Below are 17,467 nucleotides of genomic sequence, written 5' to 3' on the forward strand. Positions count from 1 at the left end.
ATGGAACCGAGTTGTCGCTGATTGAGGTAATTATTATTTTTTTCATATAATAATCGCATTTAGCCCTGCTAATATTAATTATCTTTGTGTAATCAGGCTACAGAGTATCTGAAAGTAATTGGAGGATCAATTCAACTACAGAAGACCTTTATTGTTCTATGCGAAGCAGCTGCTATGTATATACATAGACACAGTCATATGTCTAACCTACGCTTGAAACAATTCAGTGATCTCACGTCTATTTTGTCATCCGGTAATGTGTTCCATAAATCGTCAACCCTATTTCCAAATAGTCTTAACTCAGTTCTATTCTCCATCTAATCTTACCCATTTTGTATCCATTGTTCGTGTTTTGTTTTGAGTTGATATATTTTGTACCCAATTAACATATGTTTGTTCCTTTAATCAATACTGTAAAGATGTTCTGGAATTGTTTTTTGTAATGAACTGTTTTGTAAATGTTCAAAATCACTAATTAAAAAATAAGTGACCTTTACATCCTTGTTAGAAGATGTTTACCATATCCAACCACACAGCTGTTTGCCATATCCAACCACCCAGCTGTTTGCCTTATCCAACCACCCAGCTGTTTGCCTTATCCAATCCACACAGCTGTTTGCCTTATCCAATCCACACAGCTGTTTGCCATATCCAACCACACAGCTGTTTGCCATATCCAACCACCCTGCTCATAATTATATATTTAGCAAAAAGTAAACACATCGTTAACATAGCCTTTGAAATTCATTAATATCCTTAACCCAATGCTTAATTACTCCATTACTTATTACTACTAAACACTAATACTTAATATTACTTATCACTACTAAAGCCGAGGTAATTGTTAATTAATTATGATTTAAGAGATTATTTCTTTCGCGCTTCCAGAAATATTTGTCAAAATATTTTATAATTCTAAATTTAATCAAATTGATAATACCAATTGGAAGGGATATGAGGATTAGGATCAGTTGGAAGGGATATGAGAATAAGGATCAATAGGATGGATTTGAGGATAAGGATCAATTTGAAGGGATATGAGGACCAGGATCAGTTTGAAGGGATATGAGGACCAGGATCAGTTGGAAGGGATATGAAGAAAGGATAAATTGAAAGGGATATGAGAATAAGGATTTGGTATCAGACGGATTATTATTATTATTATTATTATTATTATTATTATTATTATTATTATTAACATCTTTATGCAAAGGAATGGTTTGGCAAACCTCTTGCACGATCAGGGATTGATGCTTGAACCTACAAGGAGCAAAGCCGTCGCTCTACCGTCCAGTCCAAGTGCTTAGGCTCAAGATATTGCTGAATAAAACTCTGGTTAAATATCTCGCTTAAATATTACCAAGTCAAACTCTGGTTAATACAAAGAGATGACAATAGCACGAAGTATCACTGAGAACCAGTTGGTGTAACAAGTGGATCTGAATCACCATCCTAGTGAATATTAGAAGCATGCCTTAATCCACTAGGTTTAAATGCTTAAATCTAGGTTTTAAATCCACAAAGACAAAAGTTATTCGCCAGGATGCTGGTGTAAAACCCCGCACTGCTCCAATTGATTTTCTAGTTGATATTTTGTACCATTGTGACTTCTTAGTGTTTGAAGGAAGCCTTTGGTGGAGAACCCTATTACCCAAACAAGAGTGCAGACGGGTCTTCGTAAAAACCTGGTTGTGGCACTAGCTGGGGCTTCCAGACTTCCTTAGTGGGATCAGTAGTACAAGGTTGAATAGTTTTGTCCTGTCTTGGCTTAGTGGGTTATGGCGAACGTCTGGTATTCATCAGGACTGTGATTCAAATCCATTCACTAATGCAAGTGATTTTTTTTTGGCACTGGTTTCAGTATCGTACTAAGGCCTTACTAAGTAAAACAATGCTTAACTATCACAGGAAAGTAATAGCAAGACATGAGTTAAATATTGCACTGAGGTCACACTAAACACTAGTAGGCTGTGTTCAAAGCTTTGGCCTTCATTTCAAAGATTTGTTGAAATCAATGAAAACTTCCTAATTTAATGACTTTTCATGCATATTTGCTATATAACTTTAGGTGTAATGGACGGTCATATCAAGAGGAAGAAATCTGTTTCCAATTATATAAACATATTCAGATGAAAAATCCATAGAATTGTGTGCACGAATTTTTACGAAATACCGTATTTCGAAAATGATATCACACAATTCTCTAAGTAAAATTGAACCAATATATATATATATATATATATATATATATATATATATATATATATATATATATATATATATATATATATATATATATATAAAGATTAAAGTATTCAGTGAGAATCCACAAGGTCTTCTCTGAACACTATTTATTTTCTTCTTCGAGGATGTGGGTCCCTTTAATTTAACCAGTGGTGGTACCCCTATATATATATATATATATATATATATATATATATATATATATATATATATATATATATATATATATATATATATATATATGCAATTGACGATCACAAAACACTGATCATTTTATGCGGAAAATCCACAAAGAAATATGAAATGAGGTGAACGTTTCGGCTTTGTTAAAGCCTTTGTCAACACCAGACTGACTAAGGAGAAGGGAGAAGGGGGGAAGATATATAGGCCGACACCTGACCACCCCATCCCAAGGGTTGGTCAGGTGTAATTAACCAAAAACAGGTATAGCTTAGCTTAGAATGGTCAAAGAGGATTAAGCGGTCAGAGAATAAGGATGAAAGATTAAAGAAAAGCCTCATGAACACACAATATATGAATATACAATTATAATGAGACATTGTAAGCCTCTCTATCAGAGTTGTTTCTTAAACTGTTGTGCAATATTATAACTTAAAAATGGATCAAGTTTGTACATTCCAGTACTAACATTAAGAAGATTTGGACACTGACTGATTAGAGCAGACTCAATCAAATTCCGTTCCACGAAATCCCCACAATTGGTAATGCTTTTTGCCCCATTCCAGTTAATATTGTGATCGCATAAACTCGTATGTAGATACAATGCATTAGACGTTTGGGCAGTTCTAATACTATAAGCATGTTGTGACAACCGCAATTGTAAGGACTTTCCTGTTTGTCCAAGGTACACAGAATCACAATCATTGCAGGGAATCGAATACACACAACCTGCTGTATCAGGGGAGTTTTTTATTAAATTGGATTTGATCGTGCTATTAGTGAACATCGTGCTATTAGTGAACACAGGCTTTAACAAAGCCGAAACGTTCACCTCATTTCATATTTCTCTGTGGATTTTCCGCATATATATATATATATATATATATATGTATATAACTTAAATACAACATTAGAATAGAATATTTTGTTCATGAATGGTGTAGAGTTGACTGTAAACAGGAAATTGCTTGTAATAGAGCCATGAATATTATTAATTTTAGTTCCTAAACCCTTGCTCTACACGCCCCAAGTTGCACAAGACATCAACATGCAAATAGCTTCATAAAGTTTATATATTGTTTCCATAAGAGCGGCCCTAGTGTGAACCTAATGCCCTTTGTTTAGCACTGTGTCTTGTTGAATGATAAACGTTGATAGGCCGATTATTTCACAGCTTTCAGACGTAATAATTATGTTTTGGTACAAAGGGGATTTCTGTGGGTGTGGCGTCGCCTTGGATAACTTTATTGAAGTTCGGTAAATAAACACCTCAAAGCACAACAAACGAAATAAATTAAAGTTTAACTTTATTCGGGTCTGTTTACATGTTGTGTATTAGCAAATTTATTGGTGCTTAATCACCTTCTTGACACAGATTTCACTGTTATTTGTATTAAAATAGCAATACACACATATACTAATAAGATATATATATACACACACACACACACGCGCACAGCTGAATGAACTAAAAGAAGAGCTTGATAGAAGAGAGAAGGGAGACATGATAGAGACGTATAAGATATTTATGGGGATTTACAATGGAAAAGTTGGAAATGTACACCATTAGCACCACACAAGGACATGGGCGGCAGACTCAGATTAGTCATAGAGAGGAGGATTGACACAGGAAATGAGGGAAGTGGAGAAGGAGAAAGGAGGAATGATTATTAAAGAAGAGGTTAAACGTAGGAACTAAGGAGAAGAAAAGGAGAATTAGGGTGTGTGTGCACTCACCTAGTTGTGTTTGCGGGGATTGAGCTCTGGCTCTTTGGTCCCGCCTCTCAACTGTCAATCAACTGGTGTACAGGTTCCTGAGCCTACTGGGCTCTATCATATCTACATTTGAAACTGTGTATGGAATCAGCCTCCACCGCATCACTGCTTAATGCATTCCATTTGTTAACTACTCTGACACTGAAAAAGTTTTTTCTAAAGTCTCTGTGGCTCATTTGGGTACTCAGTCTCCACCTGTGTCCCCTTGTTCGCGTACCACCAGTGTTAAACAGTTTATCCTTATCAACCCTGTCAATTCTTCAATTCCAATCCGAGTGTGGGTGTGTATTCAACAAGTTGTATTCACTTAGTTGTGTTTGAGGGGGTTGAGTTTTGCTCTTTCGGCCTGCCTCTCAACTGTCAATCAACTGTTTACTAACTACTTTTTTTCCACACCATACACACACACACCCCAGGAAGCAGCCCGTAACAGCTGACTAACTCCCAGGTACCTATTTACTGCTAGGTAACAGGGGCATTCAGGGTGAAAGAAACTTTGCCCATTTGTTTCTGCCTGGTGCGGGAATCGAACCCGCGCCACAGAATTACGAGTTCTGCTCGCTATCCACCAGGCTACCAGGCCCCACAGTGTGTGTGTGTGTGTGTGTGTGTGTGTGTGTGTGTGTGTGTGTGTGTGTGTGTGTGTGTGTGTGTGTGTGTGTGTGTGTGTGTATATATATATATATATATATATATATATATATATATATATATATATATATATATATATATATATATATATATATATATTAATAAAAATTTGTTTCATACCCGCTTGAAATAGTTATTCCAATAATTATTATACCCTCTTGATGTTTTAACATTTTCTGAGCCAGTCTCCTTGCCCAGGAATGAGGTACTCCTGAGTCGTGTGACTGAGCTGCCTTCCTCCCTCTCCAGTTCACACTGAGGTAACTCCTGAGCCGCTAACAAGTTAGTTGTACGGGCTCAGCCTCCCGTCCACACCAACTCTCTCCATTGTCTCGGAATAATTCTCCCCAAATTCCATCTTCTTCTTGAGGTTATCTTGAGATGATTTCGGGGCTTTTTAGTGTCCCCGCGGCTCGGTCCTCGACCAGGCCTCCACCCCCAGGAAGCAGCCCGTGACAGCTGACTAACACCCAGGTACCTATTTTACTGCTAGGTAACAGGGGCATAGGGTGAAAGAAACTCTGCCCATTGTTTCTCGCCGGCGCCTGGGATCGAACCCAGGAACACAGGATCACAAGTCCAGCGTGCTGTCCGCTCGGCCGACCGGCTCCCTGGTCCATCGTCACTACAAAATTTCTGCATCACAATAAATTTCTAGAGTGAGTTCAGTTTTATCCAGTATCACTTCAAAGTTCTTTGAAACGCATTTGAAAGCAAACAGAGCCAAGTTGTGCCCATCTAAAAGATTGCAATATGCCCCATACAAAATTCTTGCAGCAGGACGGCTGTGTAGCTTTTAGCACGTCCATGGGTGTCCTAGGACGCTAGTTCGATCCCATCGCCATGCCCCAATGTCTTTTCCAAACGATTCTTAAAGTGTGATATAATGTGTTGTGTTATGGTGCGTTTAATCTTTAAGTTGGTGTATGAGCTTTAGTCTTCGTATAAGCTGTATTATTGGGCATGAGTTTTTTCATTCACGCAGAAACTTGTTGTTGTATTTTATTTATACAAGAGTTCTTACATTCTTGTAAAGCTACTAGCACGCATAGAGTTAAGGTCAGGTCCTTAATTCTAATTTTCCCCGGAATGCGACCCGCCAAATCGTTAAACAACCAGGTACCCATTCACTGGGTGAACAGAGGCTACAGTTAAGGACTGTCGCCCAGTCAATCCTTAAGCGCCACGGTGACTGCTTGACGATACAGTCCTGCATGAAGCTGTAGCATAACTTATTTATTTATTTATTTATTTATTTATTTATTTATTTATATACATATAAAAGAAAGTACATTGGGATTGTGAGGATACATAGCATAGTAATTACAATCTTGTAAAGCCGTAATAACTGTAGAATGGTTCGATCAATCTTTGTTAAAATTGAAGTATATGATTATTCAAAGTTTCGTTAAAGCTGCAGCATGAGTATTAAAGAATATGCATGAATACATATTCATGCAGCATGAATATTAAAGAATATGCATGAATACATATTCATGCAGCATGAATATTAAAGAATATGCATGAATACATATTCATGCAGCATGAATATTAAAGAATATGCATGAATACATATTCATGCAGCATGAATATTAAAGAATATGCATGAATACATATTCATGCAGCATGAATATTAAAGAATATGCATGAATACATATTCATGCAGCATGAATATTAAAGAATATGCATGAATACATATTCATGCAGCATGAATATTAAAGAATATGCATGAATACATATTCATGCAGCATGAATATTAAAGAATATGCATGAATACATATTCATGCAGCATGAATATTAAAGAATATGCATGAATACATATTCATGCAGCATGAATATTAAAGAATATGCATGAATACATATTCATGCAGCATGAATATTAAAGAATATGCATGAATACATATTCATGCAGCATGAATATTAAAGAATATGCATGAATACATATTCATGCAGCATGAATATTAAAGAATATGCATGAATACATATTCATGCAGCATGAATATTAAAGAATATGCATGAATACATATTCATGCAGCATGAATATTAAAGAATATGCATGAATACATATTCATGCAGCATGAATATTAAAGAATATGCATGAATACATATTCATGCAGCATGAATACATATTCATGCTGTACCATTACTGTACATGAGACAGCTGAAACATGTAAAAAAAAAAAAAAGTCTTTTTTTACGTTGTTAGAGAGATTAACGAGATGTGTGGTACTCTTCTGGTTTTGACTTAATTGTAAATGAACTCGATCTAGACCTTTCATCCCCAGTCTTACAAGATGCTGTTTTAAGAGAAATGAAACAATTCTTTTTTGTAAACGAGATTTATAGTATATTAAAATACACATATCAAATAAATTCCTAGTAGTGCCTATACACTGGAAATGCAGTTCAAAATTTTACTCATCATTTTCAGGCATATATATAAAACAGTCGATATTAGAATTTGCTTAATTTTATATGCCTATAGGCTTTAGTAAATCTGGTGAAAATAACAAATTTCCCCAAGCTTAAAGCTTCATTAGTTAAATAATAAAGTTAAAGCTTCATTCAATAAAGCAGTACGGAGACTGTCAATGGAATGCCGGCTGCCAGAATAAGAAATAGAATCGCAAACATCTTTACGAAGGTAGTAAAGTTAGCGAGCTCCCGGGTGATCGATCAAGGAAACTATTGTGAGAGCAATCAGCATCCGCTTACGAAATCTTTTTCATCTTTCCTTAATCATGTCAGCTTAATTTGTATTTATTGAAGTGTTTTCGAGCTTTTCAGAGCTCTATGAGGTTGTTAATAACACTAATTACCTTGTGGTTGAGAAGTTGTCAGGCTCTTAGAGCACTTTAACAAATACTGTCTAAATACAGTCCAGTCTTTAACAAATACAGCAGCAAAATAGACTTTAATAGACATCTATTGAACTCGGGTTTTCCCAGCCTGGGCGGGAATAGACCTAGGTACAGTCAGCACAAAAACCTATGCAACAGTCCTATGTACATTGTCCTTTATAGAAGATCTTTATAGAGTGGCCGGACAGAACCCAACTTCCACAAGGGTTTACAACCCATTGAACCTTCTCTTAGTTATCATAGCTCTTGATAACGGTGCCGACACGGTGGGGATGGGGTTACGGTGAAGGGTATGGTGGTGTTACGGTGAAGGGAACGCTTGTAGAGGATATTTATGCCTGGATTGTGCCTGAATGGGGTTCTGGGAGTTCTTCGATTCACGAAGCCCAGTCCGGGGCCAATTTCAGAACTGACGTTACCTGGTTGATACCTGGTTGATGGGGTTCTGGGAGTTCTTCTACTCCCCAAGCCCGGCCCGAGGCCAGGCTCGACTTGTGAGAGTTTGGTCCACCAGGCTGTTGCTTGGAGCGGCCCGCAGGCCCACATACCACAAACGTTATGTATGTGGTATACAAGGTCATGAATGACTTATTATTTGCATTTTATAAGTTATTTTGTTCGTTAAACGTGAATATGCAGTTGATGTTATTCATTTGAAGAGGGCTTAGGGGTGACATATTCAGTGTGATTTCACCTCACAACAAGAGATTGCCCAACCTCTTGACCTGGACGGTAGAGCTACTGTCTCGTTTCATGCAGGTCGGCGTTCAATCCCAGACCGTCCAAGTGGTTTGTCACCATTACTTTCCCCTATTCCCTCCCCATCCCATCCCAAATCCTGACCCATTCCGAGTGCTATATAGTCGTAATGGCTTGACGCTTTTCTCTGATTCAGTGGGAACTCCCTTCCCTTCAACCCACATTGAGGTTTTTTCCCCGATTCCAGGAAACCTTACCGTCCCATTTGGTGCCCCATGAGGGGTGGACTTCCGTTGCCAGCCCCCAGCCTCATTCCTTCCCATCGACTTGAGTTAAACTCAAGTAGCTCGATCCTGCGACCATGAATGTCTCGGCTGCTTGGTGACCCGTTCTCTCAAGTTTGTGGAGGTCAAACTCTAGTTTTTATTTACATAGTTTCACGGTTTGTTTATATCCGAATTATTTTTGTATCGGCAAACTTTGAGCACACCCCGTGTGGTCCCAAGGATTGTTTGTGTGGCCCTCGTCGATTGTTTGTCACCCTGTGTGGCCCTCGACGATTGTTTGTCACCCTGTGTGGCCCTCGTCGATTGTTTGCCACCCTGTGTGGCCCTCGACGACTGTTTGTCACCCTGTGTGGCCCTCGACGACTGTTTGTCACCCTGTGTGGCCCTCGACGACTGTTTGTCACCCTGTGTGGCCCTCGTCGATTGTTTGTCACCCTGTGTGGCTCTCGACGATTGTTTGTCACCCTGTGTGGCCCTCGACGATTGTTTGTCACCCTGTGTGGCCCTCGTCGATTGTTTGTCACCCTGTGTGGCCTTCGACGATTGTGTGTCACCCTGTGTGGCCCTCGACGATTGTGTGTCACCCTGTGTGGCTCTCGACGATTGTTTGTCACCCTGTGTGGCTCTCGACGATTGTTTGTCACCCTGTGTGGCCCTCGTCGATTGTTTGTCACCCTGTGTGGCCCTCGACGATTGTGTGTCACCCTGTGTGGCCTTCGACGATTGTGTGTCACCCTGTGTGGCCCTCGACGATTGTGTGTCACCCTGTGTGGCCCTCGACGATTGTTTGTTTACCCTTTACCCTTTACAAGTTTTATTTACCGAAAGTAAACTTTCATTCCGGATAAAGTACCACATTAGCACCCCCCCCCCCCCCCGAGGGTAGTTTACAGTACTGGGTACAAGACTATCATTATATTTCATTCACCCTGACCTGTGTATGCGGCGTCCACTGAGGCCAGTGGTTACATCTTGGTTCGGATAATTCAGCCTCTTGGGATGGATCTTTGACCATCAGGCGATTGTATCTAATTTGACTTTTTAATTTTTTTCAGTTGGATGAAGTGGAAGGGAAAGTTACTCCTTGCAAGAAAACATCGTAATTATCATTATATAAAGATCACTTTATTACCAATGTGTAAAGAACACTTTATTACTAATGTGTAAAGAACAAGGATATTTTATGGGAAAGCTGTGTGTGTGTGTGTGTGTGTGTGTGTGTGTGTGTGTGTGTGTGTGTGTGTGTGTGTGTGTGTGTGTGTGTGTGTGTGTACTCACCTATTTGTACTCACCTATTTGTGCCTGCGGGGGTTGAGCTTTGGCTCTTTGGTACCGCCTCTCAACTGTCAATAAACTGGTGTACAGATTCCTGAGCCTACTTGGATCTATCATATCTACATTTAAAACTGTGTATGGAGTCAGCCTCCACCACATCACTGCCTGTGTGTGTGTGTGTGTGTGTGTGTGTGTGTGTGTGTGTGTGTGTGTGTGTGTGTGTGTGTGTGTGTGTGTGTGTGTGTGTTTGTGTTTTCGACCATACAATGATTTTCAGGTGGATTTGAAAGGGGGAAGGGGAAAGTATGATTTTTTTGCATATAAATGCAATATAATAATTCGTTTGTTGGAAGAGACAAAAAATATTTGTGTGTCTGCATGTGTGCGTATGTATATACATGTATATGTAAATATTAATGTAAACATGTATAAATTTGCACATGCACCAAGATATCACTTTACTGATATATATATCAATGAGAAACTCAGTAATAGTCTTAAGGAGGATTCGATCCTGCACACTGGGTACTCTTAAGTAGGCGCCTTAGACCACTTAACCACTTACCTTGCAGTCAAAACAACCTTTAAGGTTTTGTTAATGACCATTGAGGTCATTCAAGATCGAATTACTGACCTTTCCCCAGGATGCAAATCTGCATCAGTGGATTAACTCCCGATTGCCTATTCACTACTTAGTGAACAGTTGTATTAGGTGATAGGAAACGTGCCCAACCATTTCTGTCCCGCTCGGGATTCGAACCCGAAATTCCCGATTGTCAAGAACGAATCTATCTGTATTAAAACATGTATTCTTTCATCTGGTCAAATTCTATACGCCAATGCTCTGATCCTTTTCATAGCGTTTTAAGCAAACATATTAAAACAAATTACCTGAATGTTGGAAGCAGATTAATTACTTTTATGTAAGAAATTACTATTACAAGTGAGTTTATCTCCAAACGTTTTTTTTCCTCCTGATATACTTACAGTAAAAACAATGTGAATGCCGCTAGGGTTCGAACCCCGTGCGTCTAAAGCGAGAAATTGGTGCAAAAAAATCTTAGGATTCATTATCCATTAATCTCTTCCAGCAACAACACAAACCGGAGACTCGGTCAATTTATCTAATACCAGGATATGCGTGTCTATCCTGGTATACTACAGACTCGAATGGATAGGTAATATATCCTAGTACTTCCTAGTGAGAACATGAGAACATGTGAATTAGGAACATTTTCAGAGGGATTATTGGCCCAGACGAAGCAGCTCCTAGCCACCCGAAATTATTCTTATCTGTTGTTGGTTCCGTGGATCAATATCCCCACAGCCCGGTCTCTGGCCAGATTTCGTACTTGGTCTAACCTGCGCTTGAATATTCCTACACAGGCAACTCGAATCCCGCTGGGAAATAAATCCTTAACCCATAGACGGAGAAACACATCATACCCATGAGACACAAAAAATTGATGCTCATCATCAATACAAAAGGCCATCGAGTTCTGTCAAATATTGACTTATTAAAATGTCCGTAAGTCAATATTTGACTTACACTTGGGACTGGATGCCAAAAAAGGAAGCAGCCTTTTTTAAATTATTATTCTCACTTGTGTATGTTTTGTCTCACAATATCAATGTAATTTTAAGTGTAAATTATCTTATTTCCAACATTTTTCTGTCTTATTTTTCCTTAGTGTTACATCTATTAATTTCCTAACCAGAATTATAACTGATTTATTTGTGAAATACGAGAAATAGGTCGATACCAACTGAATCAGATCCTTTGTGTACACTGTTTTCCTGAATCTTTATGGAGAGTGAGAGAGAGAGAGAGAGATAGATAGACAGAGAGAGAGAGAGAGAGAGAGAGAGAGAGAGAGAGAGAGAGAGAGAGAGAGAGAGAGAGAGAGAGAGAGAGAGAGAGAGAGAGAGAGACAGCTGGGGTTATCTCCCACGTTTTTAACTGAGACAAAACTGAAGAGAGATGCACTTCATTTCAACATATCCTTGATTACATTTGTGTTAGCCTGTTCCACCTCTCTTTTTCCCTGGTTCCCTGGTCCCTTGGTCCGTTGGTCCCTTGGTCCGTTGGTCCGTTGGTCCCTTGGTCCTTGTGGTCTGAGAGGGGCGAGGTGCAAGATATAAAGTCACCACTGGTATATATCCCATTTTTTTCATATCCCATAGTTTTATCCTCTTATTGCAGCTTCTTTTCCTCATATCATGGCTTCTTGTCCTCATATCCCAGCTTCTTGTCATCATATCCCAGCTTCTTGTCCTCATACCCCAGCTTCTTGTCCTCATACCCCAGCTTCTTGTCCTCATATCCCAGCTTCTTGTCCTCATACCCCAGCTTCTTGTCCTCATATCCCAGCTTCTTGTCCTCATACCCCAGCTTCTTGTCCTCATACCCCAGCTTCTTGTCCTCATATCCCACCTTCTTGTCCTCATATCCCAGCTTCTTGTCCTCATATCCCAGCTTCTTGTCCTCATATCTCAGCTTCTTGTCCTCATACCCCAGCTTCTTGTCCTCATACCCCAGCTTCTTGTCCTCATATCCCAGCTTCTTGTCCTCATATCCCAGCTTCTTGTCCTCATATCCCACCTTATTGTCCTCATATCCCAGCTTCTTGTCCTCATATCCCAGCTTCTTGTCCTCATACCCCAGCTTCTTGTCCTCATATCCCAGCTTCTTGTCCTCATATCCCAGCTTCTTGTCCTCATACTCGAGCTTCTTGTCCTCATACCCCAGCTTCTTATGTTCACAGCTGCTTCCAAGCGGTATAAAGCCACGCTGGCTTAGCGCGTTTTGATAATTACGTCGTAATTCTTAATTTTTTCCGGCATTGATACATATCTCGCATAACACGTCGTTATTACATCTGTTTACTAAGACATAGCTTCAAAATGTTTTATATATATATATATATATATATATATATATATATATATATATATATATATATATATATATATATATATATATATATATATATATATATATATATATGGAAGTGGAATAGATCTCTCTCGCTCTGGAAGTAAGAAAGCAATCAAGATAAAGTAATGATCAACAGAGAGTAATGATCAATATGTTATTAATCGGAATGTCTATCAAATACTCTCAGTCAGATCCCTGTTGTATGATGTGGGGTGCTCAAAGTCACATCCCTCATTACACGTACCGGGTGAACAAAGTCACATCCCTGTTACATGTACTCATAATAAGTGTGTTCATGAGTAATAATTGGGATTACTCATGAGTGAGCTCATAATAAAGTATGTCTCGATTACCGTGTAATTGGCTGCTTGTGCACTAGTAACCGGCGCAGTTGGCTCACAGTCGAATAGACCCGGGTTCGATCCCCGGGGAACGACGGACGAGGCTTTTGGACCCGTCTCCTTGCTGCCGATGCCTCTGTTTTCTCTAGCAGTACAGCGGTACCTAGGAGTTAATAGACTGTTGTGGGTTGGATTCTGTCGAAAGGGATCATAGGGAGGACCTCAAGGATTCTAACTGGCTTAGGGATTGGATAAGGGATTAATTTAAAGGTAATCCCTTACGATTTGTACTGCTTTTGGATGTGGTTAGTGGGCCCCTTACGAAATTTTTATCATTCTAATTTTAAGCTCCATTTTTGGGGGACAAAATGTCTTCCCAGATCGTCTTTTGTTGATTAATTTTTTTTGGGGGGGAAATTCATCGTATAGATTTTAATTTTAGTTTTTCTTTCGATTTATGTTAATTGTTTTTACAGCTACTTGATCTAGTCGGAACTGTGCAGCTTCGAATATAATTTCTAAAGCTGGAGTAATTATTTAGTCTATAACTTTTAAGGGAAGCTAGTGATATAGAAAATAGCTTCTAAGGTAGGATACTCCATTAGAATATAACCTCTAAGGCAGGATTCTAAATTAGAATACAGCTTCCAATTCAGGATGCTAAATTACTACAGAGCTTCGGAATCTGGATAGTAAATTTATTAATTTTTAATTTTTATTTTACAAAAGTTCATAGTACTTAAATAAGTGAAACCACTCCTTTGGTAGGGTAGAACAACGTCGCATTCTAATATTTATCTCGTTCTTCGTACAAGTAAAACCACAGTTGTTATATTATTCATAACTCTTATAACACTCTGGCATTCATTACACATTCCTCTTATAACCCCACCTCCATACATTATACATTCCCCTTCCTATCTTCTATGTATTATACACCACTCTCTCTCACCTGTATGATGCGTCCCTCTCCCAGTCATTAAATATATATACGCCTAATGTTCAAAATGGGTCTTACATATATATATATATATATATATATATATATATATATATATATATATATATATATATATATATATATATATATATATATATATGTCGTACCTAGTAGCCAGAACGCACTTGTCAGCCTACTATGCAAGGCCCAATTTGCCTAATAAGCCAAGTTTTCATGAATTAATTGTTTTTCGACAACCTAACCTACCTAACCTAACCTAACCTAACTTTTTCGGCTACCTAACCTAACCTAACCTATAAAGATAGGTTAGGTTAGGTTAGGTAGGGTTGGTTAGGTTCGGTCACATATCTACGTTAATTTTAACTCAAATAAAAAAAAATTGACCTAATACATAATGAAATGGGTAGCTTTATTATTTCATAAGAAAAAAAATAGAGAAAATATATTAATTCATGAAAACTTGGCTTATTAGGCAAATCGGGCCTTGCATAGTAGGCTGAGAAGTGCGTTCTGGCTACTAGGTTCGACATATATATATATATATATATATATATATATATATATATATATATATATATATATATATATATATATATATATATATATATATATATATATCGTCTTTTTTTATCGAGCATTCCTAACACGAATATTTCTTATGTTTCTTTTTAATGTCGATGGTAATTGAAAAATCAATTCTCCAAAATTCATTTTTTCGGTCATATTTAACAACATATGTTTACAAGGAAGACTGCTACCAAAATATAATTATATATATATATATATATATATATATATATATATATATATATATATATATATATATATATATATATATATATATATATATATATATATATATATATATATATATATATATATATATATATATATATATATATATATATATAAAATATCAAAATAGAGTCCCCTTTAAAAGATTCTTTGTTACGTTACCTATATATTTACGGAAGGTGATTGGTCCTCCTGGTACCTCCCCTAGAAGCAGAATCCATTTCTTAACGAATCAAAACGTGCCGCTGCCCAAGTAGCCAATCACATTCCTCCCCATGAATGTCTCTGTGGCAAATTCGGGAATTTATATTGGCTCCCTAAACTCTCCTCCATTTCTCGATAAATTACTGGATAAGGGACCTTTGACGCTCAGTTCCTGACTTAGCAAAAACATGATTTTAGAAGAAAATTGTATTCGACAATCAGACCCTCGGTGGTATTCATTTTTAAATGTGATCAACTAAGCTGTCAGTTCAGCAACTTGCCACAATTCTCACATTGACAACAAAGCAATTTCCGGCCTTGTACGGCTCAGCCACTACTTATACCAAGAAGTTCGAGCCCTAGAAACCAAACCAAAGGCTAATTTTGTGAAGCAGCCAATCGGAGACACGGCCTAAACGTCGATATTTTGATCTGTCGGTTTAGGTATAAAGTAATGTAACCCCGTGATAGCATATTCCATCTAGTGACTATTAAAAATATACAAAGTAAGCCCTTCTAGAGCATTTTGTGTCCAATGAGAGAATACACTATAAAAACACCTCTTCATCTTATTTTTATCTAACAAGAAAAATATCAGAAAATACACATAACAAACCCTTCATCGGAGCATTTTGTCTCTCGCGAGGAAAAAACCTTTCGGTAAACTCGTATTTCCCATAAATTTGGCGGCACTTCAGATGTTGAGACCATATATATGTTAAAAGCCTTGTACCGCCTACGGAGAGAAAGGAGAGTTCCTCTTCAATAAAGGTCACAGACTGGGCTGATTTACCGCTGCTATCGCTGCTGTAATGGGCATCACCACTTTCAATCTTCTGCGAGGAAGGGAGGAGAGAGAGAGAGAGAACATAGACAAACAAAGTATTTTCATCTCTAGAGACATGGTGTCCTCGCCAATTTTTAGTTTCTTAGCAACTAAGTGCTAAGAAATATTGCACTAGTCTAAACACTAGCAATATGGTCATCATTAATTCACCTAATAGCAGCCACCATTACTAAAAATGCATCATCTCTAGTCATATCATCCATGTCACCGTCACTAAACACAGGACCATGGCTAACACCTGTACCACAACACTACCAACACACAGGTTGACGGTTGAGAGACGGGACCAAAGAGCCGAAGCTCAACCCCTGCAAGTACAGCTAGTCGAGTACATCTAGGTGATGCAGGCGATGAGTTACAATAACGTGGCTAAAGTATGTTGACAAGACCACACATTAGAAGGTGAAGGTATGACGACGTTTCGGTCCGTCCTGGACCATTCCCGACTTGAGAATGGTCCAGGACGGACCGAAACGTCGTCGTCCCTTCACCTTCTAGTGTGTGGTCTGGTGAACACATCTAAGTGATTACACACATATTACAAAAAGACCTCTAAGTTGCTATGTGCTTTTGTGTCCCTAAATTTGTCCCTACCTATTTATTTATGAAGTGTTGCAAAATTGTCAGCACATCACAGCAAGACTCTAGACAACATTTATCTGCTTCATAGGTGAAATTTAGGTCAAAAAAGCATGATTTTTTCAGTTCAGCTGAAAAAGTTCAGCTTCGCTGGTAAATCTTTTTCAACAATCAGTGAAGAGTGTCTTAGGACTTTTTTTTTTTGCAGGGATATTCCTGCGCGGGTCCTAAGCCTCTGGCTGGCCCACTAAGTGTTGCTTGTTTCTGTTTTACTTGGGCGGAGTATGAGTATTTATGACTCGTATGGTCGCTTCAGTAAGATTTTGTCCCATGTGTTTAACAACTTCTTCTGCTCTGTTGAATCTAAGTTGAAATCCTTTTGGGTTTGTAACTGCGCACTGTCTTAGATAATGTTCCAGTGGTCTGTCGGGCATCTTAGGACATATAAAGCATCTCAAATTTAAAAAGACACCTCTCTCAAGAATCTTTGGAGATAAAGTTTACAGAAACTTTAGCTCTTCCAATTTCATACATAGATAAAGCTTGTGACATGTTAAGTTTTTCTAGCGCCTTTAGAGATAAAGCTTATTGTCTTAAGCTCATCCTAACCCTTACATAGATAAAACTTGTAACATGTTAAGCTCTTTCTAATTTTTACATAGATGAAGCTTGAGGTGTGTTAAGCTCTTATGGGCTCTTACATAGATAAAATCAGAAGTGTGCTAAGCTATTCATTGATCTTTTCGAAATTAAACTTGAAATTGATACCGTTTTTACCAGCACTTATAGAAGAAAAAGTTTAAATTAATATATATAAGACAACATCTTA

The sequence above is a fragment of the Procambarus clarkii genome, chromosome 20, assembly GCF_040958095.1.
Source record: "Procambarus clarkii isolate CNS0578487 chromosome 20, FALCON_Pclarkii_2.0, whole genome shotgun sequence".
Classification (NCBI taxonomy): domain Eukaryota; kingdom Metazoa; phylum Arthropoda; class Malacostraca; order Decapoda; family Cambaridae; genus Procambarus; species Procambarus clarkii.